The sequence below is a fragment of the Chamaea fasciata genome, unplaced genomic scaffold (assembly GCF_029207755.1).
Source record: "Chamaea fasciata isolate MVZ Bird 193981 ecotype frontalis unplaced genomic scaffold, bChaFas1.0.hap1 SCAF_14, whole genome shotgun sequence".
Taxonomy (NCBI): domain Eukaryota; kingdom Metazoa; phylum Chordata; class Aves; order Passeriformes; family Sylviidae; genus Chamaea; species Chamaea fasciata.
In genome coordinates this window covers 4605722-4630218 of record NW_027094099.1, presented here as the reverse complement: position 1 = coordinate 4630218, position 24497 = coordinate 4605722, and the positions used below count along the sequence as shown (strand labels likewise).

Below are 24497 nucleotides of genomic sequence, written 5' to 3'. Positions count from 1 at the left end.
AACAAGGCTTGAACAAAAAAAAAACCCAACCCAAATACAACAATCCCACAAGTTTCTTTTGAGGCTTCTGAGGTGGCCGGATTGGAACACGGGCTGTGGCTGACACAGGCCAGAGTTTTTTTACCACAGAAGTTTATGGCGAAGAACCATCCTCTTACTCTCTTCAGCCACAACTCACACTCCAGCCAGAAAACGAAAAAGCAGAAAAGTTGGGGAACAGGGTTCAGCAACAAAAATGGCAAAAAAGATTTTCAGGGGTCATGGGGCAGTTCAAGTGAAAAGGTTAAAGATATGTTAAAGATATTAAGAGCAGTCATTAAAAGATGTTTTGCTCTCTTCTGCAGCAATTTTTTAAGGATGTGAATTCATTTCAGTCTCCTTTTAGATGTCATTGGCACCCTTCTTCCTGCCTTAGTCATCAACAACCAAGTTATTAGCATGCCAAGGGCGCTGCATAAATTTTTGTGGACTTCTGATGTAGTCAGGAAGAGGGCATCATTCCACAGTTACAGGTTCTCCTATGCTGCTGTCCTTCAAATGAAGCAGCAGCATTGGTACTTTGTTTTCAAAGCTGGATGTTCACCGCAGCACAGCAATCGGGAAGCCCTTTGAACGCTTCTTTTGAGAGAGGGATCAGCAAAACAGGAAGAATCTCCCCATGTGTCTGACTCATGTGAAAAGTCATGGCAGACGGGCTCCACCTGAAGACCAAAATTACACACACAATTCCAATTGGTCTTTTCTCTGGAACCGCTCAGGGCAGAAAGGCAAAGCAGGGTGGGCTCACATAGGTCAGTGTGGTGCAGGGTGAGATGAGGCATTAAGCTCCACATTTACAGCACTTCATTCCCTTTACAAATGTACTTATCCTGGTAACTGTGCTCCTTCTCTGGTTGCATTTGCAACTACTCAGAAATAGTTTCATTTCAAACAGAAAAAGGTTATCAAGAGTTTTTAATGATAGCAGCCACAGGCAAAAAAAACTTGCCAGGCAGGGAAGATGTAAAATGTCCCCAGGGCAAAGACTGATCCCAAAACCTCCTCTGTGTTCTGGACACAGTTCGCCCCTGTGCTTTTGGGTGGGCTCGGCAAACACGGGGAAAACGCAAAGCATGCGATGTGCACTCCAGAGAAAGAAGAAACTAGAACTTATTTCCGTTAAGGTTTTCACGAACTTGACTCACTAACTCCAGAAGCATTTTAGCCAGCAGAAACCTGCAGTCACTGAGCAGAGCTGGCCTCGCCTTGCCTCCCTCTCCCCCCTTGAGTGGTGCCTCTACAGCTGCACTGTGTGAGCCAAATGAGGAACGACTCAGGTTGAAACTGTTCTTGGGGGATTAACTTTAACCTGAATCAGTTTCCTGACTTAATTCCCCACGTGACAGCAGAGATGCCGCTTGGGCTCACACAAGGGAGGGGTACATTTGTTTGGCAATGCCAGCTTATGGGAGGCTAAAATACACACAGGCCTAAACTCTTGGCCCGCTAAATTGGTCCAAGGAGATCTGGGGTAGCAGGCATAAGGACAAGGAACACTGGGTTGGTTTTCCAAGAAACAGAATAGTCTATGAATAAGTCATTGGTTTCTGTGGCCAGTATTGCTGTGAATCTTTAAGCAAGTCGCTTATTTGATGTGTCAATTCCTCAGCTGTGAAACGAGGACAACGCTTTCTTACATCACCAAAGTGTCGTAAGTTGAAAATTAATGACTGAGGCACTTGGACACTCTGGTGCTGAAGGCCAAGTCAGTCTGTAGCTACAAGAGCTGAGTGATTAGTGACAGGGAGGGGCTAAGGAATCAACATATTATTTTTGGTGGACTATTTCCTTAGAGGATAAATGAGAGTAACTGCTACTTACTTGATTGCAAGGAATTGAAAGAGCTCTCTGTAGCTCCCTTGTGGGTGGACACCTAAACAATTAAACAGCCATGACCTAATTTTAGTCAGAAACCTTATGTCACAAAGAATTTACAGGGAGGCGTCTTCCGTATGTGCAAAAATAATTGCACTGTGCCAATGTGCTAATTTAGCTGTACAACATTTAGGGATAGACTGTATCCCATTCTCCTGACTCATATTCCCAATCCCAAAATTTCTGACAAGGAGAGAGAAAACTTCATGATACAAAATATCATGGGATTAAGACTGAAAGAAATTCTGTGAACACATTGCTTCCAGCATCAGCATAATGGAATCAGTTCAAGGAAAATTTACATAAACAGAAACATGAGGGTGGTAGATAACATTATAATCAAATTCACCTTTTGTGTGATAGAGATGATGGAATTTCACCCAGCAGGTTTTGTACGATGCCCATACCGACCAGCGATACTAGAAGGCACTTCTTTTTTAAGTGCCATAATTATGCACACAGAGCCATCAAGTGATAGAAAACACATCCTGATTCTAAAAGAAGTTGCTCTAACAGCTTGTTTTCCTCACAGTTACAACCTGTCCTTTCCTCCCAGCCTGAATTTTCCTGCCTTCCTCCAGAAGCATATGGGAAGCATTTCTTCCTTTCAGGCTAGCTCAGGATTGCTACTACAGGATTGAAAAGACGTGACTCCAAGTCCCTGTGCTTTAACAAGGATGGTGTGTGTGAGCCACAGAACTATCCCAGAGTCAGGCACACACCGAACTCCTGTAAAAGGTGAGCACTTGCTGAACACACCACGGGTTAAATGATTAGACGGCTTCACGAAGCTGGGCACATCCTTTCTGTAATTCAGTTCATACCTGTATAACATGAGGATTAGAGGCTTCCAATCTGTGAGGATCTATTAAATGCCATATTGTGCTTGGATACATGAATAGGAATAGAAGCCACATAAATACTTCAAGTGGTAAACAGTGTTTCAAGTCTTACTGAGCTTATTATGTCTCAAGAGCTCATTATGTCCTTGCTAGATTAGAAGCGCGTATTCAAAAACAAACACAAACCTAAGGAAAACAAGGATTTCCAAAGACAGCTTTAAATTGAAATACCAGCCTCAGGATTTTTGCTCCTGCCTTATGATTTTGAGGCACTTGGGCTGATATTCTAGAAATCCCTGGAAAGGGTTAACACTCAAATTCTGTTTCTTTAGCCCTTTGGGTGAGGGCATCAGCCATGAATAACAATTATTACAAAGTTGTACCAGTGAGTCAAAAAAAAGCAACAACAGAAAGTGAAAATCCTGCACTACCAAAATATAAGGCAGACACCGATGTCTGCAGCCAGCCTGGCACCTTGCACGCCAACCAGTGGGGATTTTGTTGGACACGTCCAGGGTGGGACTGAGGGCACCCTCAGCAGTTTGCCAGTGACACCAGGCTGTGCAGAGCAGCCCGGCTCGGAGCCTCTGGCATTAAGGACCTGCAGCTGCTGGAGCAGGGCCAGGAGCCCATGGAGATGCTGTGAGGGCTGGACCTGCTCTGCTAGGGAGCCGGGCTGGGAGAGCTGGGGCTGTTGAGCCCGGACAAGAGAAGGCACCAGGGAGACCTCAGAGCACCTTCCAGAGCCTAAAGGGGCTCCAAGAGAACTGGAGAGGGATTTTGGACAAGGGCACGAGGTGATAGCACAAGGGGGAATGGCTTCAAACTCAAGGAGGAAGGTTAGGTCTGACTGTTGGAAGGAATTGCTCCCCGTGAGGGCGCTGAGGCCCTGGCACAGGGTGCCCACAACAGCCGTGACGGCCCCATCCCTCCAAGTGTCCAAGGATGTCCCAGGCTGGATGGGGCTCCCAGAAACCGGGGACAGTGGAAGGGGTCCCTGCCCATGGCAGGTACTTGCAGTGAGTTGGTTTTAGAGGTGCCTCCAACCCAGACCATTCTACAATTGTGTGAATGCAAAAGCATCATTTGCCTCCCAAAGAAGGAGGTTGTACGGACAGAGAGTAAAGCATCCCGTAAATTGCACCCAAGACTCAAATCCTCAGTGTTGCATCTGCTTTTCTTCAACTGTTTGTTTTCTGAATTTGTGTGGTTAGGCAATGAAATGTGAATCTCTTGATTCCTGGCTTCTTGTGTGGCCCAAGCCACGTCCCTTAAGCTATGCTTCAGTCCCCTACTTGAGAAACAGGTAAAACACATCCCTCAGTGATGTTTTATGCATAAATTAACTCATGGAAGCCGGTTTTTCAAAGAGTTCGCTAATTAACATTATAGACAACCCTACAGATTAAGAGATTGTCAGAGAGCTCTGTCTGGCAGCCCTGGCCCAGGGAAAAAAGCACATTCCAGAAGTGATGATACAATCTGCATACAATTCCAGAAAACCAAGTTCACTGAATTCCACAAAGTGGGTTTTTTTTTTTTTAAAGACTCTGTACTTCTTAGTAATGCAGCATAAGGATTTCGTACAATCTAGAGCATCTCCTACATTTAGTTGTACTTGGAATGAAATGCCACCACCACTTCTCAGCACAAATTGTATTGTACCATCTTGACAAACTTTCACTGGAGAAATTCTAAAACATTCAGAAAACATTTACATTTGGAAGGAAGATCTCAATGGTGGAAGCTCTATTTTTCACAAATATACAGGTTGCTGGAGAATGTAAAGACAGTTCTACAAATGCCACATTGATTATCCTGCATTTCCAGATGCAAGCTCCACAGGGCAGATAATGTATTTTTCTGTTTATAAAGTGTCAAGTGCCTTGCTTGTGCTTAGAACAAAGTCCACCAATAACTTTATTTTCTAGTATCCATAAACCAGTACAATATCTAAGCACAAAACCTGGGTACAAAACTAATTAAATAAAATACAGTTTTCATCCTAGGATGACCAGAAACAGACTAGAAGGAGGACCAAGCATTACTAATCCTTGCTCTGCCTACACTGACTGAAGAAGGCAAAGCGAGAAGGGACTAAACCACAGATGTTAGCTCTTTCTTTCCTTTTCTTCAAATGGTACAGGATATAACTCAACAGATTTACAGCGTTCGCTATCACGCAACTTACTCAACCTAGAAGTCCAAAACCTTTTCAAATCAGGTCATTCTAAAAAACACCTCAATTCAAACAGTCAGCATTGAAAGACAAACATGAGAAAGTTTTTACTAAGTCTGCAATTAGAGTTTTCAGGAGCTAAAGCAGGAGCTGAAATATACTTTCAAACAACAGCTGAATTTCTGTCATGAGTTATCACCTAGCCCACACAGCAAATACTTGTAGTTTTCTTTGAAACATATGAGCTTCCTGATTACAGGAACTAAATAACAATTACTGCCTCGATTTTAAGACCATATTCCAGGACTGGAAAATGGATTTGTCACTGTTGCTGTGCACCGGTGAATCCACTTGCTTCATTTCCAGTGTAACAACCTGACCGTCTCTCCGTAAGGCAAATACCTGAGCAGCAAGATAGGTTGATGACAGTCCTCAGAACACAGATAACAAACTAACCTTTTTAGTTTCTCAGTCAAAATTGAGGTGAATTTCATCTTTAATTGTCAAATGATGTAATTAATCCATCAAAAGCTCTGTTGCAATTCAAAATCAGCATGCACAACTATTGCCATTAAGTTTATTTAAAAATAAACTGCCTATGATTTCATGACCAACTAACTAATCGACACCACCACTTTTCTAAAACACAGACTCAACTCCACGCTGTTCAGCGTTACATAAGGGGGGAGGGCCTGTGTGTTCCTTCCTACTTCTGGCTCAGGACGGACAACTTGGAGCTGAAACACAACCAGAGCTTCCCTTGTGGCTTCCCACAGTCCTGCAGCTGGAAGGTGGCCAGCCCCAGGCTCCAGGGGAGTGCCAGTCCCACCAAGGGCAGTTTATCAGCTTTGCACAGAGAACAACACAAGGGCTACCAGAAGAAACACAGCCATTACAATACCGCAGCTTTCTGGAATCACTTCTTTGTGTCATGGAAGGGAGAAGTGTTCCTTGCCTTAACAAACTAGACTCGCCACTGCTAAATTAAACTTAATTAAAACATCCATTTTGGAAATATTCACTAGTAGGGCACTGAAGTAGCAATTAGAAGCTCTGAATTCCCCCCAGTGAGGCAACAATACTAACTTTTTAACCCATTCAGCTATTTCGCACTCATCTCACGGAGCTTAGAGATAGGAAATTTTTGACCAACATATTTTCACACTGGAGTGGAGACAGCAGGAAAGAGCCAGGCAGAAACTACAGTCACAATCCAGAGTGACAGGGCAGACACACCTCTTATGTGTGTGGCTGCCTGAGTGAGAGAGGTTGAAAAAAACGCATTATCAGTTTTCATCTCTGCCCCTAAAGCTTAAAGTCTTCCCCAAACTGAAGAGAGCAGTTTGAGCCCATGCAAACCAAGGATTACCAGCCCCTATCTCTGCCAGAAATCCTCTGAAATTGGCTGTTCCTCAGGAAGAGCAGTGGGAAGGGACAGGCCTTGCCACTTCTGAGTGGCACCTGTCTCAAATACATTCCCACAGTTTTTCACCTTCCCAGAGAAGGGGAAAAAAAAAAAGCCAAGCCAGGCCAGCAGTGGTTCTCGGAGAAATCTGGGAAGCAGCAGCTGTGGCTCCCACCGTCTGGTGCTGGGAGAAGGGAGAAGGACCCTCCCTCAGCCCCGGAGCCAGCCTGGCAGGGCAGAGCCCTCCAGAGAGGTGCAATGATCAAGGCACAGGCAGCGACCCACTCGGTGTGATTTATTGCCAGGCACTGCTCCCAAATGTGTTAATAAAGTTGCAGCCAAATAAATGCACATCCCTGAGGTCTTGTCTTTGTTCCAGCACGGCCAAGACAATTGAGTATTATTTTCAAGTAAAACAAGAATGAGATTCTAGACAATATTTCTACCACAATTAATATTTATGTTTCACTGTTCTACTTCACAGCACTGCCAACCCTTGAGTATTTAATTAAAATAAAAAAGGCACAAAACAACAAAGAAGTAAGAATACACAGAGACACAGAAAGCTGTAAGATTTTTGACTAATATTTTTAGTGGTTCTATTTGAGTTTTACTTTATTTGGGGTACTTTTGGGTTTCAAAGACAACAGAGAGAAGCATTTCATGTCACCACATTCAACTGAAGCAAGATGCCAGCGTAACACCCTTCAACTCAAACGGTCCATGGCAAAGCTCTATGTGAAGGTCTTCTAGAAACACAGAAACAAAGGAAGTACAAAGGAATGATGAGTTTGAAGAATGGGCTTTCCCTGGTATTACCCAAAGGCAGTTTCTGAATTGAGTCTGGAAATTCCTTTGTTTGAAAAACCAGATAAGCTCCACGTTAGATGCACAGAATCACAAAATACATGTAAGCTTGATCTGCAATTAAAACTACTGGGAATATTTTCAAATGATAGCTGAGAATCAGTTTATATCCAACTGCTTCCAAAAGCCACAGCTGGACAAAACCAGAGGAGTGGGGCAGAAGATAGAAACACACTATGAAGTGTGCAATTTAAAAAGGAAAGCATTTTCCAATATGAATTTTGTTTCTTATGGATGAGTGAAAAATACATGTTATTGTAAGTCAGCAGTTTGTCAGGAAACTGCAATGAATTAATGAAAAGTCATTCGATCTACTGGACTTTCTTCGATGTAGTGATTTTATTTTTTAAGGACAGGGGTGCATGAGTGTTGAGACCACGGTCCTAAGCCACCTGATGCACCATAAATAAAGTGTCCTGGCAATCAGAGTTAGCACACGTGCCAGCACTGGGTTCTCCTCCTGCAGATAAAGTTAGCAGGAAGGACAGCGGGAGAAGCTTGCTCACCACTGTTGCTTCAGTAGAGCTGAGGAGCCACAGCTTTGGATGAGGACTTCATACTTAAAGCATTTTATGTAAAAAATGCAGACAAAAAGAGGGTCCCCACTCCAGCAATCTTTAGTGGAAGTACAAAACTGCATCATCTTTTGCATTTTCCTCGCTTCCTACTATTTAGTTCCAAAAGTGTTGACCAGCTCACCCCACTGTAATTCCGGCTCCGTATTCCTCATGTGATTTAAGTGATGTCCGCCGTGTTTTGTAGAAGGACTTAAGAGTAAGTCCAAACAGCTTTCTTGCCTCATGGTGGTTCATTTTAATAAACTCGGATTTACTGGGCAGTCTACAAGCATGTCAGAGCTTTCTTTGAGACTCTGCTAAAATCGAGCTTGTGGCTGGTTTCACGTTAATGACGCTGGTAACCAGAACAGTTTATGGATGTTTAGGGACCTCAGGATGAACAATTAAACGTTTCAGATACTGCAGCACCTCAGCAGGGTAATTCCACATCTCTTCCCTCCAACACCGCGAATCTGAGCGCATCAGCTTCTCCTCAGGTAACACAACAAACAAGAACGATTTAAGTTTCCTGAGGGGTGTCCCTGGCACAGAGTGCCACAAGGTGCCAATGAAGTCAGAAGTGCTCTGGGGGTGATGGGCAGGAAGCTGAGCTTTAAGAAACCAGACATGAATGTCGGTAGATGGAAAGACAGAAGTCCAGATGGAGAGACAGGTTCTTCCAGTTGTCGAGACCCTCTGGTGCTCTTGAGACTACTCCGGAAGGCGACTGAAGGCCCAAGGTCTCCGGAAGAACCGAGAGTGCAGTGTTAGAAGAGCACAGCGGTGTCCCACAGGGCTCGGTCTTACACCCTGACCTGAACCAGCTAGTTACAATGGGCCTAAAATGCAGAGTCGTGTTGTTACCCCTCAGTACATCAATAAAGAGATTAAATAAGGCACTGGCAGCTTGCTTTCAAAGGAGAGTGAAAGAAAAACACACGAAAGTGAATTAGAGATGAAGAACGTTAACGTGAAGGAGAAGAAATGAAAGTAATGAAATGAAAGAAAAGAGAAACTAGACAGCAAAGGAAAGGATCAGGCAATTACACAGCACTTCAGCAAGGTGACAGCTCTGCATGTGATCAGCCTGCGTGATCCTAGGGCAATGTGAATTTCAAGCAGAAAAAAATCTTGCATCCACCTAAATGGAACAGCCAAAATGGAAGGATAAAGACGGAAATGGCACAAGTACCATGCTCCAGCCTAAAAATACATATACACTATTTATTTCCCAATCTGTCTTTGGAAAACTGCAAAGAGCAATGCTCAGGTTTATTATATCCTCTAACTCCTGGAAACACAAAATCTTTATGAATAATGTGTAAGGAGCAGGCTCACTTAAACTGCACTAAATTTTTGGTTACGTTTTTGTTTTGGTTGCATCTTGATTTCACTTTTGATGACTGGTTAGCACTCTATCTAAAAGTTTCACACTATATACGCACACACTATAAGAAATCAAAGCTGTAAGTTTTCTTTCTTACTTCAAGTTGACTGCAACAAACCACTTTTTCATTTGAACATGCATCAGAAGAAATTTACCTTGAAAATTTACCAATCTGACAAGAGCTAATGGGTTTACGATGGAGAAACAAGGATTTTTTCCTGCACAAACAAGTACGGTCACTGCATGGCCAGATTTTATTGCAGAGACTGTAACATGATAAAAGCAAAAAGTATTAACTGCATTAATGTCTGTTCAAAATGCAATGCCTTTGCAGTATAGCAATGCATTATCTAGCTTCTGTTCACTTCTTTGATTAAAACACCAACCAACCCAACAAACCATTCACTCGGCGTAGTTTAAGAGGCCCAAAGCTCCTTCATGAAACAATTCTGTTGTCGGTTTTATACAGGGTTAGTTGATGCTTTCTTCTTTTTTTTCAGTGAGCTAAATATAATTAATGACTTCAAAATGGAATTAGTTAAACAGCATTCAGCTGAAAGCATCTGTTTATATGAATCCAGTTATAAACCATAACTCAAAGGCATATTGTAAAGAAATTTACTTCAGTGAAAATTCAAATAGCAGCCTTCTATATAAAAGCGGCATTAAAGCTCACACATTAGTACAGTCAACATAAATTCTGATTTTAACAGGCTTGGATAAACATATAAATTTTGGCTCAGTGAGTCTGCTTCTTTTCTACTCCGAAATGGATACAAGCTTTAACAAACCCCTAATTCAAAAGCCCATTACTGTACCAAGCAAATAGAAAGACTCGAGTATCAAAGAGGAGTTCTTCCCCACTTTCATAGTATTACTTCTGTAAGACATCAATTGATCTACAGCCCTTGAAAGCCAACAACTCGCTTCCCTCTCCTGGATAAAAGACAGTGCAGTTTTTTCATCCATCACAGTGTAACAGCATCAAAATACACCTTTTGCATCTGCTCAGAACAAGGAAAAAGCACCCTGCAAATCACAAAGCCATTCCATGACATGTCAATTTACTTTTTCTGACAGATTCACCACAGAAAAAAAATGTTTTCATTAAAAAAACCCAGATGAAGATTCGTTTAAAGCAGTAAGAGAGAAATGAGGAAAAAGAGAAGGAAGAACTTATATGTGTCTACATATTGCTAATATTATTCTGAAGTGCTCTGCCATTTAATAAAGAAAACACTGAGAAATTCCTGCATCCAGTGTCCTGAGATTTAATAAATCGCCAGACTAACTGTTGGTTACTTAATGACTAATAACATCCACAATGTTTAGCAGCATCTGATAAATTGTGTAACCAACTTAATTTACCCTCTCTTTTAACATTAAAGTTACCCTCTCTCAGTAACATTAAAACCAGTTGCTGTTAATAAATAGTGTCTTAAAACATTTGGATGGGCTCTTTAATTCCAGTGAACAATGTAGTTGGAACTACTGGGATGCCATTAAAGGGCAGGTAAACAAATAAGTGCTCATTTTCATTCCTGCTGATATGGTCTCTTTTAGAATACAGTCCTTTGGTTCCTGTGCTCTGTTCCCTGAAACACACCATAGCACTTAAACTCAGCTGCTTTTTTTTTTTTTTGTATGGGAACGCTTTTTTATTCTTTCAGTCCATGCTAAATCCCCTTTGATTAGCTTGTTCAATTATCTGATCTCATAATGAAAATGGTATGATTTGGAGTAGCAGTAACAAGCACAGCTTCACTGAGAGACCCCATGGCACTACTGGCCCAGCTGAAAGAGGGGAAGAGAAGAATTCTTCCCCAGGTAGGGCACAGAGGCAGCTCAGCCTGCATTTGTGACGGGGCCAGCCGCACGTTTGGTGCATGCAGGCGACTCCACTCGCGCAGAGAAATGCAAACACGACCTGCTGCCACACCAGCCTTGGGGCCACTCTGCGAACCCAGCCAAAAAACAACTTCCTCTGGACAGCCTTTGGTACAACAAAACACTCAAGATGAAGTGTAAATGCCTAAAAGAGAGTAAGTTTAAAACAATTTCTCCCCTTCAACTAACGTGATTTATGAGCATTCAAATTGCTTGGGACATGGAATTATTTCCAAAAGCAAACAATGAGTAGGTACTTAAAACTAAATGAATCTCAGGACTACTTTGTACTGACATTGCTTACAATGGGCTTAATTATTTATGGGAAGGAACCATCCCATTGTATATCTGCTGGAATTTTTGAAAAACAAGTAATGGGAATAAAAATTAAAATCTTGTTTGCAAAGCACTGGATTGGATTAGCAGCAAGCAATCTGGGTTTTGTCTCCTCGGATAAATCTCCTAGATAGCTGGATCAGAGAAGTCCTTTGTGAAACAGACACTTTACTGAGATGTTTGGAGACTTGGAACATTTTCCAAAGTGATAACCATTTTGGTATCCAGCTTAAGACAACTTTGAAAGCATTTTCTGAAAACTGGAATTAATTATAATTAAATTAATTCTTCTCCCACATTATATTTGGTGATTATATTTGAAGTCTTGCTATGTAATTATTAAGGTGCTTTTACACTAGAAGCAGATAAAAGTCCTCAGAAACTCTAAAACTTCCACCAATGAGAAAACGCTCGGCTGACAAAAACTGACTCCAGTTCAGAGCTAATGCCTTTGCCAGCACACAGCAGTGCTTTTCATGTGAGATCCACAGCTTTATGCCAGCTTTGGACATGCTCCTAGAACTTTAACTTTAGGCTTCACAGAGACAAGTTGGACATCTGTGCATATTGCTCATTCAGGATATTCATTCACACATAAAGAGATCCCACCCCCTGCTAATGCAAAATTTGAACTTAGCATAGTTACCCAATCACTAATGCTGCAGCAACAGCCCAAGAAAGGGAGTTAAGCCACACAACCCCGTATTATTTTTGCTGGCACCTCCCTAAGAAACTTTTCAATTCAATTCAATGAGGAGAAAGAGAAAAGTATTGAAGGATTTCATTCTGGGATTTTGATTTTACGAGCTGCTGGCAACTGTCCCTGGGCAAGTGCACGCACACGCTCTGTGACATAAACTGGTCACCTGATGCTCCGGGGATTTTGAAGGTGGGATGGAGTCTCAAAAAGTTCATTGTTGGTGTGCTTTGGTTTTTCTTGGATTTTTTTTTTTTTGGTAATTCAAAAGTGAACTTTCCTTCAATTTAACATATACATTGAATTCACTTGATTAGTCTTTCTAAAGCGTAAAGCTCTTGTCTCGTCCAAACACAGTCCGTGCCAGGCAGCAGGTCAGGACTTGACACACCTGAGCGAGGAAAGCTCCACCTTCCTTTAACAGCACGGTACAAACATGTCCGCAGCTCATCCCGCAGAGCAAGGTGCTTGCACAGCCACGACATTTAGGTGAGAACAGTGGTCACTATTTAAAACCAATTAATATCACTTCCTGAGAAAAGGCTTGACTTCAGCCTGCTGAGCATCCTGAACTCTCCCCAGTGCCCCTGCGAGCAGCATGAGCAGCCAGTGCTACCAGAAAGATTCCAGCACGGTGCAAGATCCAGGGAAGCCCCTTAGCTGGTAAAGCTCTTCAAGCACGGCCCATTTCTGCCTGTCAGCCACACAACAGACACAGAAATGGACCTTCTCAAAAAGAGCTGCATTATACTTTTCTCTAAACAGAAAAACACAAATTGAACGTAACATCTTCCTCAAAATCCCAAAAACGTCCGTTTCTGAAGCTCGTGACAATAGCTCCGTCGTCTTCCTCCTCAGCCACAGGGCCTTGTCCATGGTACATGTACTGTCCCAGAATGGAATTTCTTCTCCAGGTCTCAGTGGGCTAGGAATTGGTTTTAAACGTATTTCTGGAAGAATACTTCATTCATGTTGTTATCACAGCCACCCTAATCTCTACATACACAACTGCACCTCCTTACAGTCATGTTACAGAAGATCCTTTTTCCAAAGAGATAATTACAGACTGCTTGATGACAATTAACTTCCAGTCTCAAAGCAAACAAGACAAACAATGGCACAAATAAGTGATCCATGCCATATCTTAGGCAACAACTTAATTATCAGAATGAATGTATTTGAAGCACAGCATCAACAGGACATTCGAACACCACTTTACCTGAGCTGTTTCACAAAGGTAAGAATATAGTCCAGGGAGCTATCAGAACAGCAGCCTGAAGGCAGCATGAAATACTGTGCTCAGCAGCAGCAAGGGTGTTTTAGTGGCAAACGAAGTGCTAAAGCACAAGCCTGAGCCTTCCTTCACAGATGCCCCGGCCCTGGCCTTTTGGAGAGTTTTCTGTCCTTCCACCAAATGCAAATACTCGTCTCTCCTGAGGTGCGAAAATTGTTATTTTCACGCCTTGATGTCTTAACACAATTCCCAGCAGTTCTTCTTAGCCTTTTACATTCTGACTTCTGTTTACTGATGCACTACTTCTCCAAGTGTAGTAGCACATCAGTTAATTATACAGTAGTCTGCCTAATCAGGTTTCCCCAGGGTTTTTAACAGAAACCCTTTGTATTTCTTAATGATTCCACGAGATAGTAACTATTTTTAGTTCTGCAGTAAAAGAAACGAGTCTGCTGACAATACCATCTCCTAAAAAGGTGGAACTGCTATTAAAACCGTTGATCCAAGCACACGTGAACTTTGGAGAATCCAGATTTAGTCTGGATCTTAAGATTAACATTTCTCTGTATCACATATGCAGCCACCACTTCCAGAGATAAAAATTAAGTAGAAAGACCAAAACTGAAGAATAGATGTGACCTACTTATTAATATTAAAACAAGTACATTCCAGTTAATAGCAAAGTCTCCACTGCCTTCAATACAATCCACCAATTGGCCAGTGATGGTCCAACTGTTTACCTGAGCCATTTCTCATGACCTGTCTAGTGCTGACAGAGGACATGCTCTACATACCCAGGATCACTCTTCTTTAGTTCTAAGGCAGACACACACAAACTTTCTCTCTAATTTAAGGGGGAATTCAAGATTAATAAGAAAAACAACAAAACCCCACCAAACGACAGAACCACAACAAACTACTAAAAGCACAAGTCAGTAGAAATACATCAAGCTTTCACATTACAAAAGCTCAGAAAAACAGTGAAAACCAGTAAAAAACAGGCGGAGGACTTTTCCTGTGCCAGCGCTGGTCATATAATTGGCTGAATTGCATCTTGTACTAATACAGGCCACAACTAAAAATATCATGTAGACACCTGCCTTACTACAAAAGAGTTTTTCTCATGGATCATGGAAGAGTCGAAGTTGGAGGCACCTCTGGAGAGAGCTTGGTGCAGTCCCCGCTCAAAGCAGGGTCAAACAAGGCTCAGGGTTGTGTCCAGTCGAGGTCTGAGTATCTCCAAGCACGGAGAGCCCACAACCTCTTTGGGCAACATGACACTGTACCTGAGCACTGGCATAAAAACAAACAAATCAACAATTAGACCTTTCCCTAGAGCATTGGAGACCCCCTTTGCCCACCCCCCCAGGGAAACGGGCACTGCTGCAGACAGAGTTCCCACCTGGCCACAGTGGGGCACAAACTGCAGCGGGACATCACGCAAACGCCAGCGCTCTCACCGAGCGCAGTGGCACCACTGCATTCTGTGCATTCAGAGACACTGCTGCTAACTCTTAGTCTTACCTATTCCCCAAATCAGAAATGAAGATGTGCCAGAGATCATTTCCACATTATGAAAGCAGCTCTTTATAACATTCCACGGGGACCTGTCTGCGAGGATGAACTGTATCTCTGTGCAGTTCCTTTTGTCCTGTATTTGTTCTTTGATGTACAAATACGCCACAGACTAAGCGGTGATCTCTTTGATGTTGAACTTTTATACTTTATTGCAACTAACACGCTTACAAGAGGAGCTGCCAGTCATTTTCCCTTCTAAACATTCAAATTTCATGAGGCATTTGCTTTATGAGTCAGATTTCTTCGTAACTTGTTTCCAGAATTTCCACAAGAACTGTGCTACTCTTCTGGACTGATAAGTTGATTAAAAATAAAGACCTGATCAGGTTTTTCAGGTATCACAAATTAATACACGCATTGGCTAATATATCTGGGTATATTTAACACGAAGTATAATTATGTAGTCAAGCATGTATTTCCTCACTCTCTTTTAGGTAATTCTGGATGGTGCCTGGAATCCAGCAGTGACCAGGACAAACCAAGGCATGCAGGCAGTGGAACCTTTTCGGCTACTCTACCAGCCTCCAACGCTTTAGTTCGGGGACTTCCAGAGCCAGAGGCAGCCTCTGCAGCACAGTTTTTTATAATGCAGCATGTACACAATCGAATTTTAGGCTGACAATACCATGGCAGATTAAATTACAAAGTTAGTTACTTCTGCAGCAAAACAGTAATCAACACTGGCAGAAATAACATGGTAGGAAGTGCAAATTTACCACCACTAAATGCTACAGCTTTCAGTGCGACAGAAAAAAAGCATTTCCATTCTGAAGCACTTCTGTGAGGGTTTTAAAATCAATTCTACGAGCTGAAATTGGTTGGAGTGAGATTTTGGTATTCACAAGGTCTCTACTTGAGAGTGACCTTTATGTTTGGCTATTTTCCCCTTCTGTAAGTATAAACACTGTGGTTGAGAGGGAAAACATCGGAAGAAAATTAGAATATTTTGGAACAGCAACAGCAAGGAGGGAGCATTTCCCCATACTAAGCTCTACGTTTCCACAACAAAAATCAGAACTGCTACTGATGTTCCTCTCGGGCCAAGTAGTTGAAAGGTGCATTGTCAGTGTGCTGCCCAGAGAAATGCACCACGCTGGACATTTTAATCTCAAGTTATAATTTTAAAGTGAATAAATCATCCAATAATTTAAGGTGGTTTTAGTAAGTGACAAAAAATATTTAAAATGAAACAATTCTGTTAAAGATACTGATTCCTCGCTCCCCAAAACATTCTGCAGCTCAGAAAGGAGAAGCGTTGTTAAGAGTTATTGAGGTGTATGTGAAGGAGGGAGCCCACCAGCACCTGCCATGCCAGGTGCTGCACTCCACCTGTCTGGCTGGGAAATACAAAATTAATCCCAGGAATGCCAGCAGATTTTTAAGAAATCTGGACCGAGCAAGCCATAGCAATACTGGGAACACCACATTTCCAGGGCCCTTTTCAAGTTCAGGCAGAAGTTAGCTCTCAGCGCTCACCCAGATTCTACCACGTGCAATAACACAACCCACCAAGAGAAACACAAGGGTACAATACCGCTCGTGTTACTAAGAGGCTTCACCTACAGTGTCCATGGAGGCATCCCGTGCGGGAGGCAGGAGGGAGATTTCTGATCCCCCTTGAAGGGAACAAAAGGCAAACGGGTTGCTGAATTGAGGTGCCCGAGCCGGGCGCCGGCCCCGCGGCGGAGCTGTGCCCGGGGCGCTGCCGGGCGCGCTGCTCCCCGGCTGTCGCTGCCAGCACCGGGAGGCAGCCCTGCCCTGGGCCTCTGCCATTTCCAAGGCGCCTATGTATATGAGCTTTCTCCAATGAAACATCTCGGGCTCTTTCATTAACCTGTCTTACTCTTTTATTATCTGTTGATACAACAATCTGTCCAGCAGTTACAACCCTCTTTATGTACTCGCATTTTAAGCAAATACTTCTTTTAATCCAATAAGGCACCCACGGTACCAGAAGAACTCTCCCCAAAATTTAACACAATGCATCTCTGTCAATCTAACAATTGCAGGGCGTGTCTCTTTGACAGAAAACAGCACTGAGTGTGAGCTCAGCTCCCCCAGACGATCACAGCCTGCCCCTCTCCACATGGCAGAGGGTGCCCCTGCAGCAATAGTGGCAAACACACCTCCCCAACCCTGGAGAGCTCCAGCCTGTCATCCCAAAACAGTACGGGACAGTGGTTTCACTGACATTTATGTGCTCCAAAACTGGTAACATAAGGTCCATCACACCAACAATTCTCCAGGACTTTAGAAGGAGGTAGTCCAAGGAGAGAAAAAAGCAGGGGCACTCTACAACAAGCAGTTTTCTGCAGTGCACAAGATAGGTTAATTAATTCCCAAACTGAGCAAGAAATAACTACAAATTCAATTTGTAAATTGTGTGTTTTCTCACAATAGCTACTCTGACAAACCAAACACAAAGATGGGCTAATTAATTTAGCCAAATGGGAAAATGTGTCCATTATGAGAAGCATTAGAGTTGTTACAGGAGGAGAGCAGCTACTACGGCTCCTGACGAGTAGTACAGCAATTCATATTGTTCAAATTCTCACCAGAACTAAAGTATGTGAATACCTGCGTTCAAAAAGGAAACTCCAAATGCTCTGATGACCAGACTGGGGATCATTTTTAACTGGCTTTCAAATCTCTGCCTAGACTAGAGGCTCCAGGCAAAGAGCACCTGGGGCTTAGAGGGAATTTAACCTTCTTTTGGGGTGAGAAGAAGATAAATGGCCCTTTGAATCATGTCCCATTAGACAAAGGGCCAAGCAGAGGAGGCTGGACAAGAGAGTGCTCCTCTCTTCAGAACTAGGAGAGAGGTAAACATCAGCTTATGGAAGGTTTAGGCACACTTTACCCATGGCACAGTATCGCCTCCTAAGACCCCTGGCAGTCTCACAAAAGGTGTGAATTAAGTGCCACATGAAATGGGAACTTGATTTCTAATTGGACCATGTAAATTGTACAAGGCATTAAAAAGCAAATGATACTTGGACGAAGCAAAAAAATTGCTGAGCCAATGAAATCCATGAGCTCTCAGTATCTGCAAGAGCTGGAAGCAGAAGCCATTGCCACAATGCATCGCTGCCCATTTCACGCCGTTAACAAAATTACAGCAAGAATAGCGAAGGCTTCAGGACTTCTAGAACACCAGAGAGTACACTGCAGAAGACAGCATGTGCAAACGGTGACAGACCTTTTCTCTTCTTTGGTTCAGAGTGCAGAAAGCATTCGGCACACACCAGGTGCGAGCGAGGAGGCGGCAGGAGGGCCAAGCCCACGGCTCTGGGCAGGGTGGCCGCAGTGCCTCTGACCAGCACCACTGAGAGCCAGTGGAAAGCACGGCGGGCACGCAGGAACACCACCCTTGCTTCTCCGTCAACCAGCCAAAACTCCAGCTTGTGGTCCCGTCAGTTTGAAGGAACACTGACAACCCCTTTGTCACAGCGTATCTGTCTGTGTAAAGGTTTAATGTCCCTTTCCCACCCCTCTGTTTGAGAATGATCAACTTCTTCTAAAGGACATAAAGAGTCACGCAATTGTTTTATGAAGCACTTTGTCCCAGGATTCAGTGGCAAGAAACAGCAGAGTATTTCAAAGAACACAAACAGTACACAATAATTACACGGCTGATACCCTATAAGTATGCTGACTATTCTATTTGCATTGTTCAGAAGTGAAGAGGTTAGACTTATTTACATGCAAGCAGCTTTAATTAAGCGTTGAGATAAATGCTCTTAAAATGAAAGCTGGGATGATTATACCTCTCTCCACACTGATTTTAGCCTAGATGGCTGTGTGTGCAGCATGACAAAAGGCCCAACTCACACAAACAGGAGAGCCATGAGCGGCGGGCCCTGCACCACTCGCCATCACACAGGAAAGAAAACAAAAAACCCAGTGAAATGTGAAGTTGGCTGCTCAGGTGTGGTGGAGCTGGGCCACAGGTGCAAGGGCAGCTGCTGACCCTGCCAGTCCCCACTGAGACGAAGTGCCCCAGCTGCACTCACTAACAGCGGCGAGAACACGGCTACGCCTGACCCCACCGGCGCCGGGCAGCTCCCTGACTTCTCCGGGGGACACTGGGCACTTGTGAGAGCTCTACATGTCAGAGGGTCACGTTAAGCTGCAGCCAGGGAGTGTGAGGAGCATTACCCATCGCAGACACTGCAACAGCACCGTCAAAGCGGCTCCGTGTGTGACAGCACACAGGGCACCGGGCGAGGGCTGGGAGAGCCCGAGAGATGTCCCGACCGGCACAGCACCGGACTCAGATTTCCCCGCATACCGTTCGCTCCTGTCAACATGCCTGCTCCACCTCCCCCGGCACCGAAAAGGGAAGCCAACGCTAATTTAATTATATTTTTCAGGGAAGCGGGCATCAGTGGTAAGCTGCGCAGGCAGACAGGCTCCGAGTGGAGCGGAGGGACCTCAGGGGGCCGTCTCCGGTGCGCTGAGCGCCCCAAGGCTGCCCGCCAGCTCCTGCCGCAGCTACCGCCGGCGCGGGGAGCCGGCAGCGCGGCCGCCCGTGACTCACCGCCGCCCTGAGTCACTCCCTCGTGTTCTCAACAGAAGGTGCAGGCAACTGGGAAACAGCCTGAAACTGCACCGAGCTTGCCAACCTGTCTTCTGCAGAACTTCTCAGCCTAAATGCCTCTAGCAAGCGAAGAAAAAAAAAAAAAACCCAAAAAACCAAAAAACCCAAAACAATCCACCAAAAAAACCCGGGCAAGCTAAAGACTTCGTTCAGCGCAGGCAGGTTACAGGATGAAGCGCAAGGAGAAAGTCCCTCTCCCAGACCCCCTAAAAAGGCTTTTTTGCTTCCACTTTCCAGTCAGTGCCTTTTTTCCATCCAACAAGCACAGGTCTACATTGTACAGAGTCACCTTTTTTTCACATAACTCAGTTATTCTTGGAGGACAGAACGCTCCCCCTCCCCTGCTAATGTTTATTGCAAAAAGGAGAAAAAACCCTCATCTTCAAAAAGGAAGGAGACAGTTTCTGTACTATTAGTTATGTGCATATCCCTTAGATATCAGTCCTCAAGGAAAAGACAAACCACAAAGGGAGAGAACTACTGCTTGCTTGATCTCAGGACTTATCAGCTGTAATTGCAAATTACAGCTCACAGATAAATACAAGAAAGGTGAATACTATTTCCTTTCATTGTGAATAAAAAAAAACAACAGAAAAACATTCTAAAATGTATCGAGCCCGACTGTAATAACATTCTTGTCATACGTAGTTATTTTGCACACTACAAAAACTTATCTCCTGGGAATGAAAAAGGAAAAAAGAGAACATGCTGCATCTCAACCTCCTCCAATACCAGATACAGAACTGCAATGTATCTACTCGGGAGAGACACAAAGATTTACCAATTTTGATTTAGTACATATAGTTTAGAATAAAATATACCGATTTAGAACTCTGCTGAGTAGCCAAGATGAAATACTAACAACCCTGACAGTAATTACTACACAACAGTGATCATTTTTACATTGTACTGTAGGCAAGAGAAGCAAGAAAGAAGATTTAAAACCCCTTAAGGTTAAAATTGAGTGCTACATCATCCTAAAAAACCCTCCAAACATGCTAGGTTCACTATAATGGGGAATGAGTAAAGAAATCAGTCTTTTTCACACACAGTGGGGAAGTACTTGATATAAAGAAGACTCAGTTCTTCTCTAAGGTCTCTAGACACTACTCCCCAAACTAAGAAAGGCCAATACAAACATTCAGCTCCTCACTGCAGAGCTGCAGGCAGGCCCTGCACCGAGTGAAGCAGCCAGCCATCTCCCCCTGACGCCCCACATCAGCTCACTGAATAAAGCAGGAGGACAAATTCCTCTCTGTGCAGAGCCCACACCCCCAACACCAGCCTCCTCTACAACCTCATCCCCTCAGGGATTAATTTCGTTTTGTTTCATAAACAAAGGGTACAGAAGTCCTTGAGTTGTGTATGTAGTCCGCTTGAGTTTTGCCCCAGTTATTCAGAATTATCCTGGAAGAATTATTTTTAAGACTGCATTGCGAGCCGGAGGGAACAGGCTCACCATTTTAGCAAGGCAAGAGCTGTACGTAAGTTTAAAGAGTCTGATCTAGTGAGATGTTCAGCACCCACAGTTTCTGCTGACTTAAACAGGACAGAATCTCCTTACTTGAAAGGAGTGTCCCCAACTGAGACTTGTACAGAGCATGCAACTGCCTTTGATTTTCACAGAGCCAGACATAAAGACAGATTTCCTCTTTTACTTTTAAATCTCGAGAGTCTTTCAAAGAGCTTGAAAAGTACATTTCAGCAATAAACCTCAAACCAATCTTATCCTGTGAATGTAATGCAACAAATGTCTTAGGTACAAGCAAGTCATTCAGATCAGTCATACAAAATTAAAGCAGCAAGAAAACAGCCTGTCAGCTAGCAATTCCAAAGGCCAGATTCTGTTAATATTTAGTCAACAGAAGTTCTGTACTGGAGTATTTGCTAAATTGGATTTAACTTTTAATAGTACCACAGTGAAGGTAAATTTAAACACACTCCAATTTGCAAAGCTACGGTTGTTTTTTTTTTTTTTAAACCTATGGCAAGATATTTTTCCATAAGCATTTGTTTACTGGTGAAAAACACTGAGTAATTACCAACGCGCTGGAAGGCTGGTGCCAGGATACATGACAAAAAGACACGTCAAAAAGCCAGGCTTGACAGACTGGGAAAAGCTCACCCGCACGAAGCAGCGGTGCGTGAATCCCTGTCTGGCCCGCAGCGGCGTGGGGGTCGCTGCAAGGAAAGCACCCGGGGCACTGCGACGGCGCCAGCAAGGGAAACGCTGCTTCCCGCACCCCGGGTGCTCGGGAAAAATGCAGCAGATTCCAAAAGTCCTGTGCGCCAATAAGGAAACCAGCGGGCTCTTTCACCTTGCACAGTTTTCATGTGGAGACACCGTCAGTAGAAAAGCCGGTTATATTTCCAATGATCCAAGCACAGACCCCCAAAGCAAAACAATTACACTTTACAGCCTAGGAACAACGGATTCTACTCATCTGGTCCGTCTTCCACAAAACAGCAGCGGACCGGACTTTATGTTCACACAGCAATAGTCGGGATTAGTACTGATGAGTGAGCATTAGCACCTCAAATGCCACCTTAACAGAAAACACACCTGGTTCAAACAGCTTAGAAATTTTACATCAGCCTTCCCACCAGCCTCTATTTAGGAACGTCCATAACAAAGATGATGCAACTATTGCCAGGTTCTGTCCATGCTTTATAACTCATCAGGGGACTGAACCCTTCTGTCCAGGCCTGACGACAGTGCAAGGGAAGTAAGTCCCTGAGCTCGCAGCAGCACTGGGCCCGGCTGACACATCTGTGTACAAAGCAGGTACCAGAACATGGTACAATCCCACACCGATGACACGATCTCCCTTGAGCTCACCTCTGGTCCTCTACTGGCCTGACAAATGAATCCCTGTTTCTACTCCAGCGCAGTGTATCTGCTCATCAATTCAGCACTAAGCACTACTCTCCTTGAAGTCACCCCGATGCTCCTGCCAGGGAAGACTCCCTCTGGAATAAGATCTGTACCAGTGACTACGCCGGCAGAATGATCGGATTTCTTTGCAAACTTCACCGGTGAGCACGTAAAGTTGCTGTCTCCCTTAACTGTGTCAGCTGGCTAGCTGACTTGCCCACCTTACAAACGAAAAATGCAAGGCTTCCTGGGTTCTCTGCAGACTCACAGCACTTGGTAATTTCTAAAAGCCCATCAATCTACAAAACACTTATGCAGTCATTAAGAACTTTGATGCTTCATCTCTGCCTGTTTTCTTAGAAATCGGTTGGAAAAAAATCCTCTTTCCGCTCTGCCTGAAATGAGAAAGTTTCAGTTCCTAATGAGCAGCCCGTCTCAAAGGACATGCCCAGGCTCTTCCCTGGACTGCTCTGTTCCCAGCACCTCAGGTGTGCGTGTGCAGCTCCTAATGGGTGACACCTGGCCGGCCTTCACCCACCCAATCCTGGACACGGGCTCAGAAATTTTCAGAATTAAAGAGAACACCTTTGCCAGACAGCTGGGTTGCAAGAAAAATAAAACAAGTCACAAACTAACTTCACATGGTATCAGTTTGGGTTATCTAAACAGCAATAGGAAAGGCATTAATACTCCCCCTTTTCCACCTAAAAAAGAAAATTAAACCCAATACGAAAATCCCATATTCTCCTGACGACCGTGATTTTTTGCACTTTAATTTCAGAACTGTAAAATATTAGAAGACATGACCCCAAAATAAAGAACAAACAAGATACTCAATTCACTCACAGATTGTGCATTTTTCCCTTCTACTTTTGAGCTTAAACAAACTGCATTCCCTGTCCTATTGGTCTACTTCTCTCAAATCACAATATTGGCCTGTGGATCTACTATTTCATAGCAGTCAGAGGCCCTTCTAAGACAAATGACAACACATTTCCTTCAGCTGAACCCTGTCCAGCAAATTAGAGAAAGGGTAAGAAACCAAGGAAGTTTTTCAATGCATTAGACAACTAAATATTATGAAACATTAATTAAATGTACCATAGAAGTAGTCTGTTAAAAGTACAAAAAGCATTTCCATAATAAAGCCACTAAGAATTACACTTTAAAATCCAAAAGCTGAGCTCCGCCAAGGTTTTACATCAGTGTGGAAATTGGTTTAAATGAAACTCCCAAGAGAATAAATATATATATATCAAAGTTGAATTGCTGTAAATCATCTGTCTGCTCTTTTACAACACACCTCAAATCTCTGTCCAGAAGCATACAACATAATCACACTCTTCAGGTTTTTTTTTAGTTTGTGTACTTTCCTCCCTTTAAAATAAATTTTGTTTATTTAATTTCATGGTTCTAACAGGCTTATAAGGGATATGCTGAAAAACTGTTATCAGCATATGTAGAATTCTAAAAGACTGCTAAAACATTCATGTAGTTTGCACTTAAAAAAATGTACTTCCTTTTGCTACAGATGCAAGTATTTGAATCAACCCAATTACATTTTGGTGCCAAATACATTCAGCATGGCCAATGATTAATGAATATAGTACTTTTCCTTTTATTCGCATAGGCTTCTCTCCAAAAAGAAAAGGAAGCCGAGAAATTGAAAATTACCGTTCTTAAACACCATGCTGCTACTGGTGTGCATTACCTAGTGCCTTGCAAAGTGGAAAAAAAGGAACAGGCTCTAACTGAAGCAAGACTCAATATTCTTTCTCCAAGTATTAAAATTTTTTAAAGAGAAATTTCGCCTAAAACTCATTTCAAGCATTTTAAACAGCACACATTTAGTACTTTAATGGGGGCATTAAATTCAAATGCCAACACATAGGAGTCTTTAGATTACCGTGAAAGAATATCGCATGTAAGTAAGATGGTTATTCGGTTTAGATTTATTTTTCTATATTTAAAAAACCCCCAAACCTACGACTTCAAAAATACTGCAATGCAAAGTTCTACTGTGACCCTAATTTTACTAGAAAACAGGGCAGACTACAAACGTACCTCTAAACTTTTGGTATCTCATCAAAAACTTCGTTTGACTGTTCTCAGTCTGCCACTGCCCCTCATTAAGGACTC

At 43.3% G+C, this 24497-nt stretch overlaps 1 protein-coding gene across 7 annotated transcripts in view; it reads right to left on the bottom strand.

Annotated features, from left to right (window-relative positions):
- Positions 1-24497, bottom strand: part of RORA (RAR related orphan receptor A) — a 400721-nt gene that overhangs the window by 41315 nt on the left and 334909 nt on the right. The gene's annotated exons all lie outside the window — the stretch shown is intronic.